The following is a 21,112-nucleotide window of genomic DNA, read 5'->3' as shown; positions in this document are numbered from 1 at the left end:
AGAGAATTCCAGAAAAACATCTGCTTCATTGATTATGCTAAAGCATTTGGCTGTGTGGATCACAACAAACTGGAAAATTTTTCAAGTGATGGAAATACCAGACCACCTAACCTGCCTCCTAGGAATTCTGTATGCAGGTCCAGCAGCAACAGCTAGAACCAGACATGGAACAACAGACTGGTTCCAAATGGGAAAGGAGTATATCAAGGCTGTATATTATCACCCAACTTATGTAACTTATATGCAGAGTACATCAAGTGAAATGCTGGACTAAATGAAGAAAAAGCTGGAATCAAGATTGCCCATAGAAATATCATTAACCTCAGGTATACAGATGACACCACTCTTATGGCAGAAAGCAAAGAGAAACTAAAGAGCCTCTTGATGAAAGTTAAATAAGAGAGTGAAAAAGCTGGCTTAAAACTCAACATTCAAAAAACTAAGATCATGGCATTTGGTCCCATCACTTGATGGCAAATAGATGAGGAGAAAATGGAAACAGTGACAAACTTTATTTTCTTGGGCTCCAAAATCACTGCAGATAGTGACTGCAGCAATGAAATTAAAGGATGCTTGTCCCTTGGAAGAAAAGCTATGACAAACCTAGTGAAAGTGAAAATTCCCCAGTCTTGGCCAATTCTTTGTGAAAACAAGGACATTACTTTGCTGATGAAGGTCTGTATAGTCAAAACTATGGTTTTTCCAGTAGTCATGTATGGATGTGAGAGTTGGCCCATAAAGAAAGCCGAGCACCAAAGAAATGATACTTTTGAACTGTGGTGTTAGAAAAGACTCTTGAGAGTTCCTTGAACTACAAGGAGATCAAACCAGTGAATCCTAAAAAATAATAATAATAATAATAAAAAATAAAACAAAACAAATAAACAAAAAAACAAGTCCTGAATTTTCATTGGAAGAACTGATGTTGAAGCTAAAGCTCCAATACTTTGGCCACCTGATGAGAACAACTGAGTCATTAGAAAAGACTCTGATGCTGGGAAAGATTGAAGACAGGAGAAGAAGGGGACAATAGAGGATGACATGGTTGGATGGTATCAGTGATTCAATGGACATGAGTTTAAGCAAGCTCTGAGATCTGATGATGGACAGTGAAGGCTGGCATGCTGCAGTCCATGGGATTGCAAAGAGTCAGAAATGAGTAATGTGACTGAACTGAACTGAACTGAGAGTGGCAGTATAAAGATGTTTAATAAATTCAAAGCAAGGTATTTTCCTGTTTTTTAAAAAGGTGAATATATGTTTCTATAATCAAAACCTAATATTAGACAGTGATGGGCTATTTCCCACATTGTTTCATCCGTTGGTCATAGGCATATAAAATTTATTATAGTAAGCAGAATCCTCAATCAGATAAATTTGGGAGACCAGAATGGGGAGCTCTCATGCCACATAAGGGGGAGGAAGCCTTCCCTCTGGGAAGGAGAAAGCCCACTGGGAAGAAGTCTCTTCTTTCCTGGCAACATTCCAGCCTATGAAAAGCCATGGATTCTTTGTTTATGATGTGTGTATGTGTGTGTGTGTGTGTGTGTGTGTGTGTGTGTGTGTGTGTTAGTCACTCAGTCATGGCTGACTCTGCGACCCCATGGACTGTAGCCCACCGGGCTTCTATGTCCATGGAATTCTTCAGGCAAGAATACTGGAGTGGGTTGCCATTTCCTTCTCCAGGAGATCTTCCTAACCCAGGGATTGAACCCAGGTCTTCTGCACTGCAGGCAGATTCCTTACTGCCTGAGCCACCAAGGAAGTCCTTCCTGTTTATGACAGCCCTCCCACTTTTCTGTTTTCCTCTGTTCAAGAGTTCTCCTTCCCTTGCTGTGCCTTGACATCTCCATAGCCTACCAAGGTTGTCAGCCGTGAATTGCAATTCTTTACTGATTTAAAAAAAATTTTTTTTTGTTGGGGAAATATCTGTTGTATGTCAACAGTCTGCATCAGCTTACACTACTTTCATCCATTCTTAGATGAAGAATAGTTCTCAATGTAACCTAAAGAGTTATAAAATTTACAGGTGAATTGTTGGACTCCTCTCTAGAATTTCAAAGCCATCTGTGGCTCAGGTGCAGTAAAGAATCTGCCTGCAATGCAGGAGACCTGGGTTCAATCCCTCAATTGATAAGATCCCCTGGAAGATGACATGGCAACCCACACTAGTGTTCTTTCCTGGAGAGTCTCCATGGACAGAGGAGCCTGGTGGGCTACAGTTCATGAGGTTGCAAAGAATTGGACACAACTGAGTGACTAAGCACTGCACAATACTAGAATTTCTAGAACCCTATTTTTGTTTTGTTTGGTGGACTTACTGAAGACTTAAGCCCTGGAGACAGCCTCTCAAATAGCTCTGAGTGAGTGTTCTGTATGGGAGGAGCCACATATGTAGGAGTTTTTGCATAAAAACAAAAAACAGTTGCTTCATTTGCTATTATTTTCTCCCATTCTGAAGGCTGTCTTTTCACCTTGCTAATAGTTTCCTTTGATGTGCACAAGCTTTTAAGGTTAATTAGGTCCCATTTGTTTATTTTTGCTTTTATTTCCAATATTCTGGGAGGTGGGTCATAGAGGATCCTGCTGTGATGTATGTCAGAGAGTGTTTTGCCTATGTTCTCCTCTAGGAGTTTTATAGTTTCTGGTCTTACGTTTAGATCTTTAATCCATTTTGAGTTTATTTTTGTGTATGGTGTTAGAAAGTGTTCTAGTTTCATTCTTTTACAAGTGGTTGACCAGATTTCCCAGCACCACTTGTTAAAGAGATTGTCTTTAATCCATTGTATATTCTTGCCTCCTTTGTCAAAGATAAGGTGTCCATATGTGCGTGGATTTATCTCTGGGCTTTCTATTTTGTTCCATTGATCTATATTTCTGTCTTTGTGCCAGTACCATACTGTCTTGATAACTGTGGCTTTGTAGTAGAGCCTGAAATCAGGCAGGTTGATTCCTCCAGTTCCATTCTTCTTTTTCAAGATAGCTTTGGCTATTCGAGGTTTTTTGTATTTCCATACAAATTGTGAAATTATTTGTTCTAGCTCTGTGAAGAATACCATTGGTAGCTTGATAGGGATTGCAGTGAATCTATAAATTGCTTTGGGTAGTATACTCATTTTCACTATATTGATTCTTCTGATCCATGAACATGGTATATTTCTCCATCTATTAGTGTCCTCTTTGATTTCTTTCACCAGTGTTTTATAGTTTTCTATGTATAGGTCTTTAGATTCTTTAGGTAGATATATTCCTAAGTATTTTATTCTTTCCATTGCAATGGTGAATGGAATTGTTTCCTTAATTTCTCTTTCTGTTTTCTCATTATTAGTGTATAGGAATGCAAGGGATTTCTGTGTGTTGATGAAGCAACTGACAAACAACTAATCTCAAAAATATACAAGCAACTCCTACAGCTCAACTCCAGAAAAATAAATGACCCAATCAAAAAATGGGCCAAAGAACTAACTAGACATTTCTCCAAAGAAGACATACAGATGGCTAACAAACACATGAAAAGATGCTCAACATCACTCATTATCAGAGAAATGCAAATCAAAACCACTATGAGGTACCATTTCACACCAGTCAGAATGGCTGCGATCCAAAAGTCTACAAGCAATAAATGCTGGAGAGGGTGTGGAGAAAAGGGAACCCTCTTACACTGTTGGTGGGAATGCAAACTAGTACAGCCACTATGGAGAACAGTGTGGAGATTCCTTAAAAAACTGGAAATAGAACTGCCTTATGATCCAGCAATCCCACTGCTGGGCATACACACTGAGGAAACCAGAAGGGAAAGAGACACGTGTACCCCAATATTCATCACAGCACTGTTTATAATAGCCAGGACATGGAAGCAACCTAGATGTCCTTCAGCAGATGAATGGATAAGAAAGCTGTGGTACATATACACGATGGAGTATTACTCAGCCATTAAAAAGAATACATTTGAATCAGTTCTAATGAGGTGGATGAAACTGGAGCCTATTATACAGAGTGAAGTAAGCCAGAAAGAAAAACACCAATACAGTATACTAACGCATATATATGGAATTTAGAAAGATGCTAACAATAACCCTGTGTACAAGACAGCAAAAGAGACACTGATGTATAGAATAGTCTTATGGACTCTGTTGCAAAGGGAGAGGGTGGGAAGATTTGGGAGAATAGCATTGAAACATGTATAACATCATGTATGAAACTAGTTGCCAGTCCAGGTTCGATGCACGATACTGCATGCTTGGGGCTAGTGCAATGGGATGACCCAGAGGGATGGTATGGGGAGGGAGGAGGGAGGAGGGTTCAGGATGGGGAACACATGTATACCTGTGGTGGATTCATTTTGATATTTGGCAAAACTAATACAATTATGTAAAGTTTAAAAATAAAATAAAATTAGAAAAAATAAATAAAATAAATAAAACAAAAAACAGGTTATCAGAACATCAGCAGATTACTATTAAAGTAAACCAGACATCTCAAGTTAATGAATTTAGTGTGCTCCTATGTATGGGAAGATGCGAGAGTCTGGACTTATAGAAATTATTCCTTTGATAAGTACCTTAACTATTGAGGGCCAGTATCCTGTTTTTCTTCATCACGAATCCCTTCAAGGTGCTACGTTGGGAGTGACTGTAGTAGCTAAAGGCTTGATGACCAAAACATTCTTTATTTACTGATATGGTAAGCAACATTCTTGATCTACATGGGAAAGAAAGGAAGTATCTAATTATTATCTCCACTCAAATACTCAAATGGTCATCAGTCAGTATGGGACTTGCCTGGTGGCTCAGAGGGTAAAGAAACTGCCTGCAATGCAGGAGATACAAGTTTGATCCCTAGGTCGGGAAAATGCCCTGGAGTAGGAAATGGTGACCCACTCCAGTATTCTTTCCTGAATAATTTCATGGAAAGAGGACCCTGGTGGGTTACAGTCCATCGGTCACCAAGAGTTGAACATGACTGACCGACTAACACTTTCACACTTGGATCAGTCACTATAAAATGAGCTTGTCTTTCTATTTTTTAAAAAGAAGCTGGCTCTTACTATCCTAAAATGAACCTGTATTGTATCTTTTTATTTCAAAAGTGATATCCATTTTGTTGATAGCAACAAAAAAAGATTAATGACTCATTTTTCTTTGGCTATTAATAGCTGCGGTTTACATTAATATAGAGAACTTAAATCAGCCTAGAACTGACAATCTTTGGTCAAAAAATATGAGACCTTTTTAAGAGTATGGATGAGGCATTTCAATGTATTTCTTGACAATATAACAAAATTCAATCCTTTTAAGAATTACCTGATGAATAACTCATTTTTCCATCAAGTATTAGGTGGAAACATGGTATTCTTGGATTTCTTAAAAAATAGCAAAAGAGCAAAATGCCTTGTTTCCAAATCTTTCACTAATTCTTGACATGTAAGGTCTTGTTTGAATATAAATTGAGTATAAATTTATACAGCAGAGTATTTTTATTCCTTTTTACATCTGCCTGTAGTGGGACCTAGAAAGGTAAAATCAGATTTGTAAGATCAAAGTTGGCATTCAAATCTAAATGTGTCTGGTTCCAAACACCATCCTTAACCATTACCTTACCCTGCAGGCTTCCCTGGTGGCTCAGTCGGTAAAGAATCTGCCTGTAATGCGGGAGACCTGGGTTCCATCCCTGGGTCCAGAAGATCCCCTAGAGAAGAAAATGGCACCCCACTCCAGTACTCTTGCCTGGAAAATCCCATGGAAGGAGGAGCATGGTAGGCTGCAGTCCATGGGGTCGCAAAGAGTGGGACATGACTGAGTGACTTCACTTTCAGTCTAGTCAGTTTAAACCTGTGATCCCCTCTCTTACCTTTCTGCTTCCCTTGTAGCTCAGTTGGTAAAGAATCTGCCTGCAGCGCAGGAGACCTGAGTTCGATCCCTGGGTTGGGAAGATCCTCACTTCAGTATCCTTGCCTGAAAAATCTCATGGACAGAGGAGCCTGGTGAACTGCAGTCCATGGGGTCACAAAGAGTTGGGCACGACTGAGCGACTAACACTTACTTACTTACTTAACCTGCAATACCTCTTCTTTCAGAGGACTAAGATTTGTGGATCTGGGCTGGGTGTAAGAATGGTTCAGAGAGTGATTTGAGGGGGAAAAAATCCATTTATTTACTGGGGATGGGGATCAAGATTCAGATTACCAACTTCTTGTAGCACCAGCAAAGAGTCTTTCCTCCAACAGTCTAAGAAGTGAGTTTTTATTTTCTAACTTTTAAGGGACCACATTTCCTTGTCACAAATTCTCTGCTGAAGCACATAAAAACTATAAATACTGTCAATTCTTTCTATGACATTTACATAACTCTGAACCAAAATCTTTTAAAAAAGGCATGCAGAAGAAAAATTTTGATCTATATTATTTATTACTTCATATTTTTAAAATATGACAACAAACTGTGAAAAAATCTTCAAAAGATGGGAATGCCAAACCACCTTACCTGCCTTCTGAGAAACCTATACGCAGGTCAAGAAGGAGCAGTTAGACCTGGACATGGAACAACAGACTGGTTCAAAACTGAAAAGGAGTACAACAAGGTTGTATGTTGTCACCTTGGTTATTTAGCTTATATGCAGAGTACATCATGTGAAATGCCAGGCTGGATGACTCACAAGCTGCAATCAAGATTGCCTTGAGAAATATGAACAACTGCAGATATACAGATGATGCCACTCTAATGGCAGAAAGTGAATAGGAAACTAAAGCGCCTCTTGATGAGGGTGAAAGAGGAGAGTGAAAAAACTAGCTTAAAACTCAACATTTGTAAAACTAAGATCATGGCATCTAATCCTATATCAGTCAATGTCAAATGAAAGGGGACAAAGTGGAAACGGTGGCAGATTTTATTTTCTTGGGCTCCAAAATCACTGTGGACAGTGACTGTAGCCATGAAATTAAAAGACACTTGCTCCTTGGAAGCAAGGCTATGACAAACGGCATGTTAAAAAGCAAGGGCATTACTTTGCTGATGAAGGTCTGTAGAGTCAAAACTATGGTTTATCCAGTAGCCATGTATGGATGTGAGAATTGGACCATACAGAAGGCTGAGTGCCAAAGAATTAATGCTTTTGAATTGTGGTGCTAGAGAGGACTCTTGAGAGTCCCTGGCTGCAACAAGATCAAGCCAGTCCATCCTAAAGGAAACCAACTCTGAATATTACTGAAAAGACTGATACTGAAACTGAAGCTCCAATACTTTGGCCACCTGATGTGAAGAGCCGACTCAATGGAAAAGACCATAATGCTGGGAAAGATTGAAGAATGGAAGAGAATGGGGTGACAGTGGATGAGATGGTTGGATAGTATCACCAACTCAAGGAACATGAGTTTGAGCAAACTCCATGAGATAGTGAAGGACAGGGACAGAGAAGCCTGGTTTTTTGCAGTCCATGGGGTTGCGAGTCAGACACGACTTAGCAACTAAACAACAGCAACATTCTCTAATAATAATCGCATCCAATTCAGCAGAAATTTTGAAAGGCTAAGCTACTTTTGAGAAATAAAATGCAAGAATGGGCCAATATAAAGAAATAAATAAATCTGTTATAAAAGTCATCTCATCCATATGTTGTCCTTGTCTCCTCTGTACAGATGTTTCAAACACTATTTCCAAAATTTAAAAAAAAATCAAAATTGAATAAAAGCTTTGGGCCAACTAAAAATTAAAAAATAACTATTACATGAAAGTAAAATATATATGTATAATAACAATATATTGGGTTTGAAAATTAAAAGGCGTTCCCATCAAACTTCACAGTAAAAAAGAGTCCCTTATACCATTACTAGGGCTTCCCAAGTTACACAGTGGCAAGAAACCTGCCTGCCAATGCAGGAGACATGAGTGATGCCAATTCAATCCCTGGGTTTGAAAGATCCCCTGGAAGAGGAAATGGAAACCCACTCCAAAAATCTTGCCTGGAGAATCCCATGGACATAGGAGCTTGGCAGGCTGCAGTCCATGGGGTTGCAGAGTCAGACATGACTGGGCATACACACACACACACACACCATTATTAAAGAATAAAATAATAGATGATCTAGAAATGCTAACAGAAGTTTAGCCAAAATGTTAATAGTCCACAAGAGAAATTTCAGATTCAAATTAAAAAGGATCATTTTAAAAAGGATCAATTATTCTATAAATGGAGCAGCAATGGTTTTCTAAAATGGTAAAATTCTCCTCAATATGTGCAAAATCCATTTTAGATGGATTTACTGTTAAAACAGGAAAGACTCACTAAATAATTAGAATACCCCTGAATGTCTTTATATTTGAATGGAAAAATGATTTTTAAGTGTAAAAGTAAGGAAACAAGCAGTAGAAAGTGAAGTAAAATATTCAAGATTTCTGCACATCAGATTTATGAGCAAAATTATAAAGCAAGTGACAGTCTTACCTCTACCTCTCCAAGAGGTCCCATTGAATTGGCTATTCTGGCTGAAAAGCCAGGCCTGAGAGGCATCCACAAAGCAACAAAGACAGGGTGAAAGGAGAGACTTATAATATCATATATGAAATGAGTTGCCGGTCCAGGTTCGATGCACGATACTGGACACTTGGGGCTGGTGCACTGGGACGACCCAGAGGGATGGTATGGGGAGGGAGGAGAGAGGAGGGTTCAGGATGGGGAACACATGTATACCTGTGGCAGATTCATTTTGATATATGGCAAAACCAATACAATATTGTAAAGTTAAATAAAATTAAAAAATAAATAAATAAAATGCAGTTGCTCTCAAAATTTAACTGTTATCATACTCATAGCAAGGGAGCACCTTCTGTTAGCCAACAGCCAAAATTCTTGGAAAGAAATAGTCATTGGCCATATGTCTATCTTGCTAATTAGAGAATCAGATCAATTAACAGCCCCAATTCCTTAATGCTTCTTTCAAATCGCCATTGAAATCCCTGTGACTGGAATTGCAATGTGGAAAACAAAATTTTTTTCTTTATTAAATATGCAGAGTTTTACTCTAATTTTAATAATAAAAATCGGATCCAAAATATGTTAAGAATTCCAAAATTGACAAGTTTGAAAAGCATTGAGAGTTGCTTATTGGAAAGTGGTAAACAAATATTAAGTGTTCCAAAAGTCCAGTGCAAAAATAAAGTGAGATAGATATCCAGAGTTGCATAGTCAAAATTTAAATATGTTAAATGTGGTTTAGAATACACGAAGACCTAAAATGTTAACTTGGTAATAAAAATTGTAAAGCTTGCTTTTATCTTGATGTTAATCAGTCTGTCAGTATGTCTGACTCTTTGTGACCCCATAGACTGCAACACATTAGGCTTTTCTGTCCTTCCTTCACCGTCTCCTGGAGTTTGTTCAAACTCATGTCCACTGAGTCGGGGATGTCATCCAATTATCTCATCTTCTATTGCCCACTTCTTCTCACACCCACAATCTTTCCCAGCATCAAAGTCTTTTCCAATGTGTCAGCGCTTCACATCAGGTGGCCAAAGTAATGGAGCTTTTATCTACCAGTGTCCGGGGGGGGGGGGGGGGGTGGGGCAGGAAAGGGATATGGAATGAGGACTAAGATTCCACTATTAGTTGTTGAATCTAAATGACCACACATAATTAGATGATATAAAATTTCTATATTTCTTTACTATGTTATATGTATTAAAAGAAAGCTCCAGATTTTATTGTAAATATTATAGGAATTGTTCCAGCATTTCTAATTTAATACTCTTATACTTTAGACAACTTTTAATATCTAAATGTCCTCTGTTGTTCTAAGAGTTTTGTTTCTCTGCAGTTTTGAATTCGACTTTGAGCTTCACTTGTGTAATAATTGGCATGTGCTGGACCAGTGATTTATTAGAATTATAGGGGAGCGAAATTTGCCACCCCCAAATATGTGTCTTTCCCATGAGAATTAATTTAAGCTGATTATTTTTAAGAAACAGAAGAGTCTGGAAGTCTTTCTTTTTATCTCCCCCTGGGTTTCCCTGGTGGCTCAGTTGGTAAAGAATCTGCCTGCAATGCAGGAGACCACCTATAGTGGAGGAGACCTGGATTTGATCCTTGGGTCGGGAGGATTCCTGGAGAAGGAAATGGCAACCCACTCCAGCATTCTTGCCTGAAAAATCCCACGGATAGGGGAGTGGCTGGCTACTGTCCATGCAGGGGGTTGCAAAGAGCTGGACACGATATAGATAGAGATATCACCAGAGACATTTTCAGAGAGTATGGATTAGGTGTGGTGGGATGGAGAGATCAGAGTTCATGCTGTGTCCCACTGTCTCAACCTGGAATGAAACATTTGCTTTTCCATCAACTCCAGGTGAAATCGAAGTGGTAAAGAATCTGCCTACTGATATAGGAGACATAAGAGATAGAGGTTCAATCCCTGGTCAGGAAGATCCCCTAGAGGAGGAAATGGTACCCTACTCCTCTGATCCCCTAGAGAAGGAAATGTTACCCCAGGGGAGAAAATGGTACCCTACATGTTTCTTGCCTGGAGAATCCCATAGACAGAAGAATTGGCAGGCTACAGTTCATAAGGTTGAAAAGAGTCAGACACGACTGAGCGTCTGGACACAGCATCATAGCACCAATTGCCTTCCTCTCCCTTGAAGTTTAAAACCACCATCCTCAATATTCTCTGCTTGTCTTTAGGTGAAGATGGTATTTAAAATGAAAGTTTCCGTTTTGGTGAGTTATTTCGTTGTCTTGGGTCTTTCCAGGGTTTTGTTATTGTCGCTGTCCAGTCACTAAGTAACGTATAACACTTTGAGACCCCATGGACTGCAGCACACCAGGCCTCCCTGTCCCTCACTATCTCCCAGAGTTTACTCAAACTTATGTCCATTGAGTCCATGATGCCATCCAACCACCTCATCATCTGTCATCCCCTTCTCCTCCTGCCCTCAATCTTTCCCAGCATCAGGGTCTTTTCCAATGAGTCAGTTCTTCACATCAGGTGGCAAAAGTATCGGAGTTTAGCTTCAGGATCAATCCTTCCAATAAATATCCAGGGTTAGTTTCCTTTAGGATTGAATAGTTTGATCTCCTTGCAGTCCAAGGTACTCTCAAGAGTCTTCTCCAGCACCACAATACAAAAACATCAATTCTTCAGCACTCGCCTTTTTCATGGTAAAACTCTCACATCCATACATGACTACTGGAAAAATTGTAGTTTTGACTATACAAACCTTTGTTGGCAAAGTGATGTCTCTACTTTTTAATACACTGTCTAGACTTGTCACAACTTTTCTGCCAAGGAGCAAGTGTCTTTGAATTTCATGGCTGCAGTCATCATCCACAATAATTTTGGAGCACAAGAAAATAAAATCTGCCACTGTTTTCACTTCTTCCCCATCTATTTGCCATGTACCAATGGGACCAGATGCCATGATCTTAGTTTTTTCGCCCTCATCAAGAGGCTCTTTACTTCTTCCTCACTTCCTGCCATTAGAGTGGTATCATCTACATATCTGAGGTTGTTGATATTTCTCCAGGCAATCTAGATTCCAGTTTGTGAGTCATCCAGCCTGGTATTTTACATGATGTACTCTGCATATAAGTTAAATAAGATTGCCAGGAGAAATATCAATAACCTCAGATATGCAGATGACACCACCGTTATGGCAGAAAGTAAAGAGGAACTAAAAAGCCTCTTCATGAAAGTGAAAGAGGAGAATGAAAAGTTGGCTTAAAGCTCAACATTCAGAAAACTAAGATCATGGCATCTGGTCCCATCACTTCATGGGAAATAGATGGGGAAACAGTGGAAACAGTGTCAGACTTTATTATTTTGGGCTCCAAAATCACTGCAGATGGTGACTGCAGCCATGAAATTAAAAGACGCTTACTCCTTGGAAGGAAAGTTATAACCAACCTAGATAGCATATTCAAAACCAGAGACATTTCTTTGCCAACAAAGGTCCGTTAGTCAAGGCTATGGTTTTTCCAGTGGTCATGTATGGATGTGAGAGTTGGACTGTGAAGAAAGCTGAGCGCCGAAGAATTGATGCTTTTGAACTGTGGTGTTGGAGAAGACTCTTGAGAGTCCCTTGAACTGCAAGGAGATCCAACCAGTCCATTCTGAAGGAGATCAGTCCTGGGTGTTCTTTGGAAGAACTGATGCTGAAGCTGAAACTCCAGTACTTTGGCCACCTCATGCGAAGAGTTGACTCATTGGAAAAGACTCTGATGCTGGGAGGGATTGGAGGCAGGAGGAGAAGGGGATGGCAGAGGATGAGATGGCTGGATGGCATCACCAACTCGATGGACATGAGTTTGAGAGAACTCCGGGAGTTGATGATGGACAGGGAGGCCTGGCATGCTGCAATTCATGGGGTCGCAAAAAGTAGTACACGACTGAGTGACTGAACTGAAGCAGGGTGACAATATACAGCCTTGACATACTCCTTTCCCAATTTTGAACCAGTCTGTCATTCCATGTCCAGTTCTAACTGTTGCTTCTTGACCTGCATACAGGTTTCTCAGGAGGCAGGGAAGGTGGTCTGGTATTCCCATCAGTTTAAGAATTTTTTCTACAGTTTGTTGTGATCCACACAGTCCAAGGATTTAGCATAGTCAATGAACCAGAAATAGATGTTTTTCTGGAATTTCCTTGATTTTTCTATAATCCAATGGATGTTGGCAATTTGATCTATGGTTATTCTGCCTTTTCTAAATCCAGCATGTACATCTGGAAGCTCTCAGTTCATGTACTGTTGAAGCCTACCTTGAAGGATTTTGAACATTACCTTGCTAGGATGTGAAATGAGCACAATTGTATAGTAGTTTGAGTATTCTTTTGGCATTGCTTTTCTTTGGGATTAGAGTAAACATTGACCTTTTCCAGTCCTGTAGCCACTGCTGAGTTTTCCAAAGTTGCTTGCATATTGAATGCAGCATTGTAACAGCATCATCTTTTAGGATTTGAAAAGCTTACCTGGAACTCCATCACTTCCCCTAGCTTTGTTCACAGTAATGCTTCCTAAGGTCCACTTGATTTTACATTCCAGGATGTCTGGCTCTGAGTGATGAAATCATAATGGTTATCCAAGTCATAAAAAACTTTTTTTGCATTGTTCTTCCATGTATTCTCACCTCTTCTTAATCTCTTCTGCGTCTATTAGGTCCTTGCCATTTCTGTACTTTATTGTGCCTATCTTTGCAAGAAAACTTCCCTTGGTATCTCCAATTTTCTTGAAGAGAGCACTAATCTTTGCATCCTATTGGCTTTATTTTTTGCATTGTTCACATAAGAAGGCTTTCTTATCTCTCCTTGGTATTCTCTGGAACTCTGCATTCAGTTGGGTATATCTTTCCCTTTATCCTTTGCCTTTCACTACTCTTTTTTCTCAGCTATTTGCAAGGCCTCCTCAGATGACGAATTTTGCCTTCCTGCATTTCTTTTTTGGGGGGCTGGTTTTGATCACTGCCTCCTGTACAATATTATGAACCTCCTTCCATAGTTCTTCAGGTATTCTTTTTACCAGATTTAATCCCTTGAATCTATTTGTCTCTTCTACTGTATAATTTTAAGGCATTTGATTTAGGTCATACCCAAATGGGCTGGTGGTTTTCCCTACTTTCTTCAATTTATCCTGAATTTTGCAATAAGGAGCTCATGACCCGAGCCACAGTCAGCTCCAGGTCTTGTTTTTGCTGATTGTATAGAGTTTCTCCATCTTTGCCTGCAAAAAATATAATTTATCTGATTTCAATGTTGACCGTCTGGTGATGTCCGTATGTAGAGTCTTCTCTTGTGTTGCTGGAAGAGGGTGCTTGCTATGACCAGTGCATTCTCTTGGCAAAACTGTTAGCCTTTGCCCTGCTTCATTTTGTACTCCAAGGGTAAACTTGCCTATTACTCTGGGTATCTCTTTTGACTTCCTACTTTTGCAACCCAATTCCTTATGATGAAAAGGGCATCTTTTTTTTTTTTTTTAATGTCAATTGTAGAAGGTCTTGTAGGTGTTCATAGAACTGTTCTACTTCAGCTTCTTTGACATTAGTAGTTGGGCATATACTTGGATTACTGTGATGTTAAATTGTTTGCCTTGGAAATGAACAGAGATCATTCTGTTGTTTTTGAAATTGTACCCATGTACTGCATTTCAAGGACTCTGTGGTGGCTCTCATGTTAAAGAATCTGCCTGCATTGCAGGAGACCTGGATTTGATTCCTGGGTTGGGAAGATACCCTGGACAAGGAAATTGCAAACCACTGATATTCTAGTATTCTTGCCTGGAGAATTCCACGGACAGAGGGGCCTGGCAGACTCCTCCATGGGGTTGCAGAGTAGGGCATGAGTGAGCGACTAACACCTACACTACATTTTGAAGTCTTTTGTTGACTATGAGAATACTCCAGTTTTTCTAATGGATTCTTGTCCACAGTAGTAGATATATGGTGATCTGAATTGAATTCACTCATTCCTGTCCTTTTGAGTTCAATGATTCCTAAAATATGGATGTTCATTCTTGCCATCTCCTGCTTGACCACTTCCAGTTTACCGTGATTCATAGATCTAACATCCCAGGTTCCTATGCAGTGGTGTTCTTTACAGCATTAGACTTTCCTTTTACCACCAGAGACATCTGCAACTGAGCACTGTTTCCTTCTTTGGCTCAGCATCTTAAGTCTTTCTGGAGATATTTCTTTGCTTTCCCCCAGTAGAATATTGGACACTTTTGACATGGGAGACTATCCTCTGGAGGCATATCTTTTTGCCTTTTCATATTGTTTGTGGGGTTTTTGAGGCAAGAGTAGTGAAATGGCTTGCCATTCCCTTCTCCAGTGGAGCATGTTTTGTCAGAACTCTCCACTATGACCCGTCCTTCTTGGGTGGACCTGCATGGTATACATGGCTCATAGTTTCAATGATCTCTCCTTGTTGGCTTATTGGCCTGAGGTGGCCCTGACCTGTAGTCTACAGGCTCCATGGTACGGATCAACCTGACCTCTAAAAGGACTGATGCCAATGCATGGCTCCCAGGACTGCTCATGTCAGTGCCCCTGTCCTCATGGCAGGCCACTGCTGGCCCATGACTCTGCAGGAGACCCTCAGACATGCACAGGCAGGTCTGCTTCAGTCTCCTGTGGATCACTGCTCCTTTCCCCTGGGTCCTGTTCACACAAGGCTTTATTTGTGCCCTCCAAGTGTCCCTGTTTCCCCCCAGCCCTGTGGAAGTTCTGTAATCAAATCCCACTGTCCTTCAAAAAGTCAGGTTTCCTGGGTATTCGTGATATTAAATTTTTTGTTTACTTTTCTCTTATTAAGCTATCTTATGTCAAATTAATTCTTAGACCAACCAGAAGAAACCAGAGAGATAGAGGAGAATTCCTTCCTTCCTGACAGAATCTTCCACAAATTCAAGTATAATCAATAAATCTGCCCTAAATACTATAATGCCAAAAGGTAGATGGTCTCCACCTAACAAAAACATGTAATAATTGTTGAGTTACTGTGTTCTTTCTAATTCCAAGAATTAATCTAACTCAAATTACCTCCAAATGCTGCTTTTATTTTAGCATATGTAGAATACTTGTAGCAATTTAACAAAGTCCAATTTGAAGAAATATTTGAATTTTAAAAGGGAGGCAACATCTGGAAGAGTCAAAAACAAGGCAAAACCTTATGAATTAGCATGTCTGCAACTGGAAGACTTTCTTTTGGTCAATATTTTTAAATTTTTAAAACAAATCATAGGCAAATATTAGATGTATTCTGGAAAGTAACACATCACATATGCTTTTATGTACACAAAATTTAGGATTATGTGTTTCATGAAGACCCTGTTTGTAGAGTTGCAAATTCATGTCTATGTGTTCCAGTGGTCAGTATGTCCAGAGTAGTTTTATATTTACAAAGAAAGGAGATATTTTTCATACATATATCCAAACTGGAAACAAGTCAATCATATGAATTTCAAGTTAATGTGTATAATGAACATAATTTTTTGCCTCATATTATTTGTACTTTATTTGTTTTGGATTATATATTGTGTTTGTATAGTTATATAATGATTCTTTATATTACAGAGTTTATTTGCATTACTTTCAAAATATAATTTTAAAAAAAAGCAGCTGAAAAATGGAAATAATATACTGGGATAAACTTGCAACATACTTGACAGATAAATGCTTGCACTATTAAAGATATTTATAGAATCTGAAATAAGCACAACTTGAATATCTGAATTGTGAGACAGGCCAAGATCACAGATAGAAATTAAAAATTAAGTGTTAATAATAAAAGATATTTTTGAAACATTATTTTTCTAGACAATGAAAAACGCTAAATGAGAACTGTAAAATATCATTTTTTTAATCCATCATGTCTGAAAATATTCAAACTCAGTATTTATACCAGTATCTGTAAAAATGCTATAAAACTGGCATTTGCAGACATTTTTGATGAGAGTGTGAAAAGATAGAACTTTTGATGAGGAAAATTCAAATATATGCATCAAAAATATAAAGTTGCTTTAATCCTTTCATCCAATTATATATCCCTAATAATTTCCCCCCAAAAATAGAAAGGTATATGATACAATTTTGAAAAGTATGTTTATTAAAGATATCTTTTAATAAAAGGAAACTTTAGAAATACAACAGGGGATTGAATAAGAGTATTTTTTGTCACTTTACAGTAAACAGATTTAAAATTACAAATGCTTTTTTTAATAGTTGCTGATATTCCAATATTTAATTTAAAATTACAACAGCAGAATACTTCATTGTGGAGGTAACGTATTTAATTCATCAGTTCTCTATTGAGGGTCAATTTATGTTACTTTTGTAGGGAACAAAATTTGCCACCTCAAAATGTATCTCTTTGACATGTCAATGAAAAATTATCACTAGTTGATTTTAGAAATAGAAAGTTTTATTTAAGCAAACTTGAGGATTGTAAGGACCATCCTGCCAATTAGAAGTCAATGGACATGAATTTGAACAAACTCCAGGAGATAGTGAAGGACAGGGAAGCCTGGCATGTTGCAGTCCACAGGGTCACAAAGAGTTGAACTTGGCTTAGTGACTGAACAACAAGCTTAAGAAGGAAAGTTATCTTGTAGGCATAATACACACTAAAAGGGAGAGAGGAGGCCAAAAAGGGCCAAGAAAAATTTTGTGTTTAAAATTTTCTCCTCTTCCCATAAAATATGAATTAATTTCATCATGCATTAAGATTATTTCAAGTTGAAAACAATCGAGCTCCAAAAGACTCAAGAAGCATCTTTGGCCTTTTCACTAATGGCCTAAAAGAATTCAAAGGCCCTGTCTGGAGAATAGGGATATCACCAGAGATATCAGCAAAGAATATAGGTCAGGTGCAGTGAGAGTGGAACTTCAGAAGGACCTAGAAAGACCCTATGAATGATAATTACCCATAGCAAAAGAACTGCAGGTGAATGCAGCGGTCTCAAGAACAGAATGGACATGCGTTCCTGCCCTGGTGAGGCACCCCTTTGAGACAGTGGCACAGGCCTACAGCGGTGCCTGGAGTGATAACCCTCAGAGCAGTCAGCTCTGCTGCCAATGCCAGCAACATACTCTAGCAACAGGAACTTTCATTTTTTTCTAGCAGCTCAGTCAGCTCTTGGTTGGTGAAGCCAACTCACCTGAGAAACCAACCTTGTATAAAAGGCATACCTCAATTTAATGTGGACTTTGTTTCTGTCATCTCCTCTTGCCTAGAACAATAGGGTAATTAATATATCAGTTGTTTGGAGTATGTTATTTCTTTATTGGTTTAATAAGAGACAATTACCCTATAAGCTATAGGCTTGTAAAATTCCCACTCTGAACCTGTGTTAAATAAAAATATTGGCAAGGACCAAAAAGAAAAAAGAAAAGAAACTGCAGCTGAATGTTTCCCAGTATTGAGCGTAGGTGAATGAGTCTTCAAAGGTACTTGAAAGCCCAGAACTTGATACAGCATCAGCAGTTAGCACATGATAAGTGCTGATGAATACATATAGTCATGTAACCACCACTACAGACACAGAAACTCTCAGTCATCCCCATCCTTCAGTGGCCTTTGCAATCAGTCCTTCCTAAACTGTGGCCCTCGGAGAAGGCAATGGCAACCCACTCCAGTGTTCTTACCTGGAGAATCCCAAGGACGGCGGAGCCTGGTGGGCTGCCGTCTATGGGGTTGCACAGTCAGACACAACTGAAGCAACTTAGCAGCAGCAGCAGCAAACTATGGCCCTAAGCTGCTAAGGATCTTGTTTTGTTTCTACCTGTTCTAAAACTTTATATAATAGAAGACTGCTAGATTCTCAGTCAAAAGAAATCTAAATTGTGCAGCAAGTCACTGTCTCCAAGACTTGAGGCTTGCATGGGGGGAGATGAAATGCACAAGACAAAGATTTTATCAGTTTAGGCGTTGTTAGAGAATGAACAGTAAATGTGTGTGCAGCCTTTAAACATAGTGACACACCAGGTATATTGAGACACAACATGCCCAAACTGTCGGACAGAAGATACTTTTTTAACATTTTAGTTACATAAATGACTCTTTCACCTATTTGCTAAAATACATCCATCTTCTGGACTTCACTCCTTCCTGAATTCCACCTTCCATGGCACTCATATAAATATAGTATAAATAAAAATAGTATGTTTGCATCAGGTATGATCTAATTAGCTGATTACTTTCAACAAATATTTAGAACATAGTATACTATAAAAAGAGACAAACTAGGGTCTAAATTATTTATGTATTCAAGATGAGCCTTTTGTTACACACAAGGTTTGCAAGTATCTTCTCCATGTCTGTAGCTTGTCTTTTCATCTCTTTAATTTGGTCTTTTGAAGAAAAAATGTTTTGATGCAGTTCAATTTAATGATTTTTTTTTCTTTTATGGGTCAGTCCTTTGATGTACTAAGAACTGTTCACCAAGCCCTTGATCCAGGAGATTTTCTCCTATGTTATCTTCCATAAGTTTCAAAGCTTCATTTTGTGCATTTGAATCTATAATGCATTTTGAGGTCCTTTTTTGCCTATGGATAGCTAATTATTCCAGCACCATTTGTTGAAAAGTACTTTTCTTTCTTTCTTTTCCTTTTCATTAAATTGCACATGTATCTTTTCAGAAATCTACTGACCACGCTTCAGTTCAGTTCAGTCACTCAGTCATGTCTGACTCTGCAACCCCATGGACTGCAGCACGCCAGGCTTCCCTGTCCATCACCATCTCCCAAAGCTTGTTTAAACTCATGTGCATTGAATTGGTGATGTCATCCAACCATTCTGTTCCCCTCATCTACCTTTCTATCCCTCTGCCAATACCATGGTCCTGATTATTGTGGCTTTATAAGTCTTGGGATCATATACAATAATCTTGTTAATTTATTCTTCCTTTTCAAAATTGTCTTGCTATTCTACTTTGCTTACATTTCCATATGAATTTTAGAATGATCTAGGCTATATCTGGGCCTCTCTGGTAGCTCAGCAGTAAAGAACCTGTCTGTGATGCAGACGTGGGTTTGATCCTTGGGCCGGGAAGATCACTTGGAGAAGAAAATGCTCCCCACTCCACTATTCTTGCTGGAAAAATCCCATGGACAGAAGAGTCTGGCAGACTATAGTCCATGGGATTGCAGAACAGTCCAACAGGGCTTATCTACTAAACAACAATAACAACAGCCCATATCTACAAAAATGGTGGAATTTTGATAGGAATTGCATTCAAATTTTGTCATTTGAGAATTGACTTTTTTACTATATTGACTCTTTCAAACCATTTACATGATTTTTCTCTCAAATTATTTAGATCTTAGTTCATTAGCATTTTATAATTTTCAATAGGCAGTCCCGCAGGTGTTTTGCTAAATTTGCACAAAAATATTTCACAATTTTTGAATTATTTTAAATGATAATATATTTTTAAGATCATGGATGCCAGCAGACCACTGAATGCCCAACTGCCCCTCAAACCTCATAGCAGCGTCACAACCAGACCCACCTGGCTGACCCGAGGGGGTCAGAGGACTGCTCCCGCTGCTGAGAACATGTGCATTCTCATGTAGTCCACCGATGTGCCTCGTGGTCAGTTGCAGAGAGCTCTGGAAGGCACCAGCTCCAGTTAAGATGCTGGCGCTTGAGCTGATATCTCTAGAAAGCTCCTTCAGGGACCTTGGGTGTGCTGGGGCTTGCCTTCTATGCTCAGGATGCTTCAGTCTGCTGCTTACTCTTCTCACTCCTAGTGATGAAGGTACTATGTTTTTTTTTTTTTTAATTTTGCTCGTTAAATATTCATTTATAGGATCTGGAAATTCAACAGATTTTGTATGTTGATCTTGTTGTATAGCACAGATTTGCTGAAATATTGTTAATAACTAATAATTATTGTTATTATTATTAGTTATTAATAATATTAATGACTAATAATTATTGCTAATTATTAGTGCTAGGAGTTTGCTTATAGATTCTTTGGAATTTTCTACATAGATTATATCATCTACAAATTGAGGATGGGGTTTATTTCATCTTCTCTGATTTGTTGGTGTCTTATTTCCTTTCCTAGGCTTGTTGTGCTGGTTAGAATTCCCACAGCTATCTTAAAGACAAGTGGTGATTGCGGGCACTTGCTTTCTTCCTGATCATTGGTGGAAAATTTTAAGTGTGATATTCGCTTTTTTGTTGTTGTTGTTTTTGGTGGATGTTTGCTATCAGTGTGCAACTCTTCCTCTATATCCTTATTTCTCTGAGTTTTTATCAAGAATAGGTGGTGATTTTTTCCAAATGCTTTGTCTACTTCACTTGATATTTTCATGTTATTTTTCTCCTTTTGCCTGTTGATATTACGGACTACAGGGCTCCCAAGGTTGTGTAGTGGTAAAGAATCCATCTGCCAATGCAGGAGACTCAGAAGACAGGGGTTCAATCCCTAGATTGGGAAGATCCTGTAGAGTAAAAAGTGGAAACCCACTCTAGTATTCTTACTTTGCCTGGAGTTGGGCAGCTGCAGTCATGGGTTTGCAAAAAGTGGAACATGACTGAGCACACACACAGTTACAAAAGTGTGTGTGTGATGTAAACATAATGGATTACATTAATTTTGTAACTTCGGACTAGTTTTCTATACCT

The 21,112-nt window shown here is 38.8% G+C and overlaps 1 long non-coding RNA gene across 1 annotated transcript; it reads left to right on the top strand.

Annotated features, from left to right (window-relative positions):
• Positions 1-3,208: 3,208 nt before the first annotated feature.
• Positions 3,209-7,606, top strand: LOC132345797 (uncharacterized). The gene is made up of 2 exons (XR_009495361.1): positions 3,209-5,755; positions 5,870-7,606. It is a non-coding gene; the product is annotated as an uncharacterized lncRNA (long non-coding RNA).
• Positions 7,607-21,112: the final 13,506 nt, after the last annotated feature.

This window comes from Bos taurus, chromosome 7 (assembly GCF_002263795.3).
Source record: "Bos taurus isolate L1 Dominette 01449 registration number 42190680 breed Hereford chromosome 7, ARS-UCD2.0, whole genome shotgun sequence".
NCBI lineage: Eukaryota > Metazoa > Chordata > Mammalia > Artiodactyla > Bovidae > Bos > Bos taurus.
Note: the sequence above shows the minus strand (reverse complement) of the source record. Positions and strands in the feature narration are given on the sequence as shown.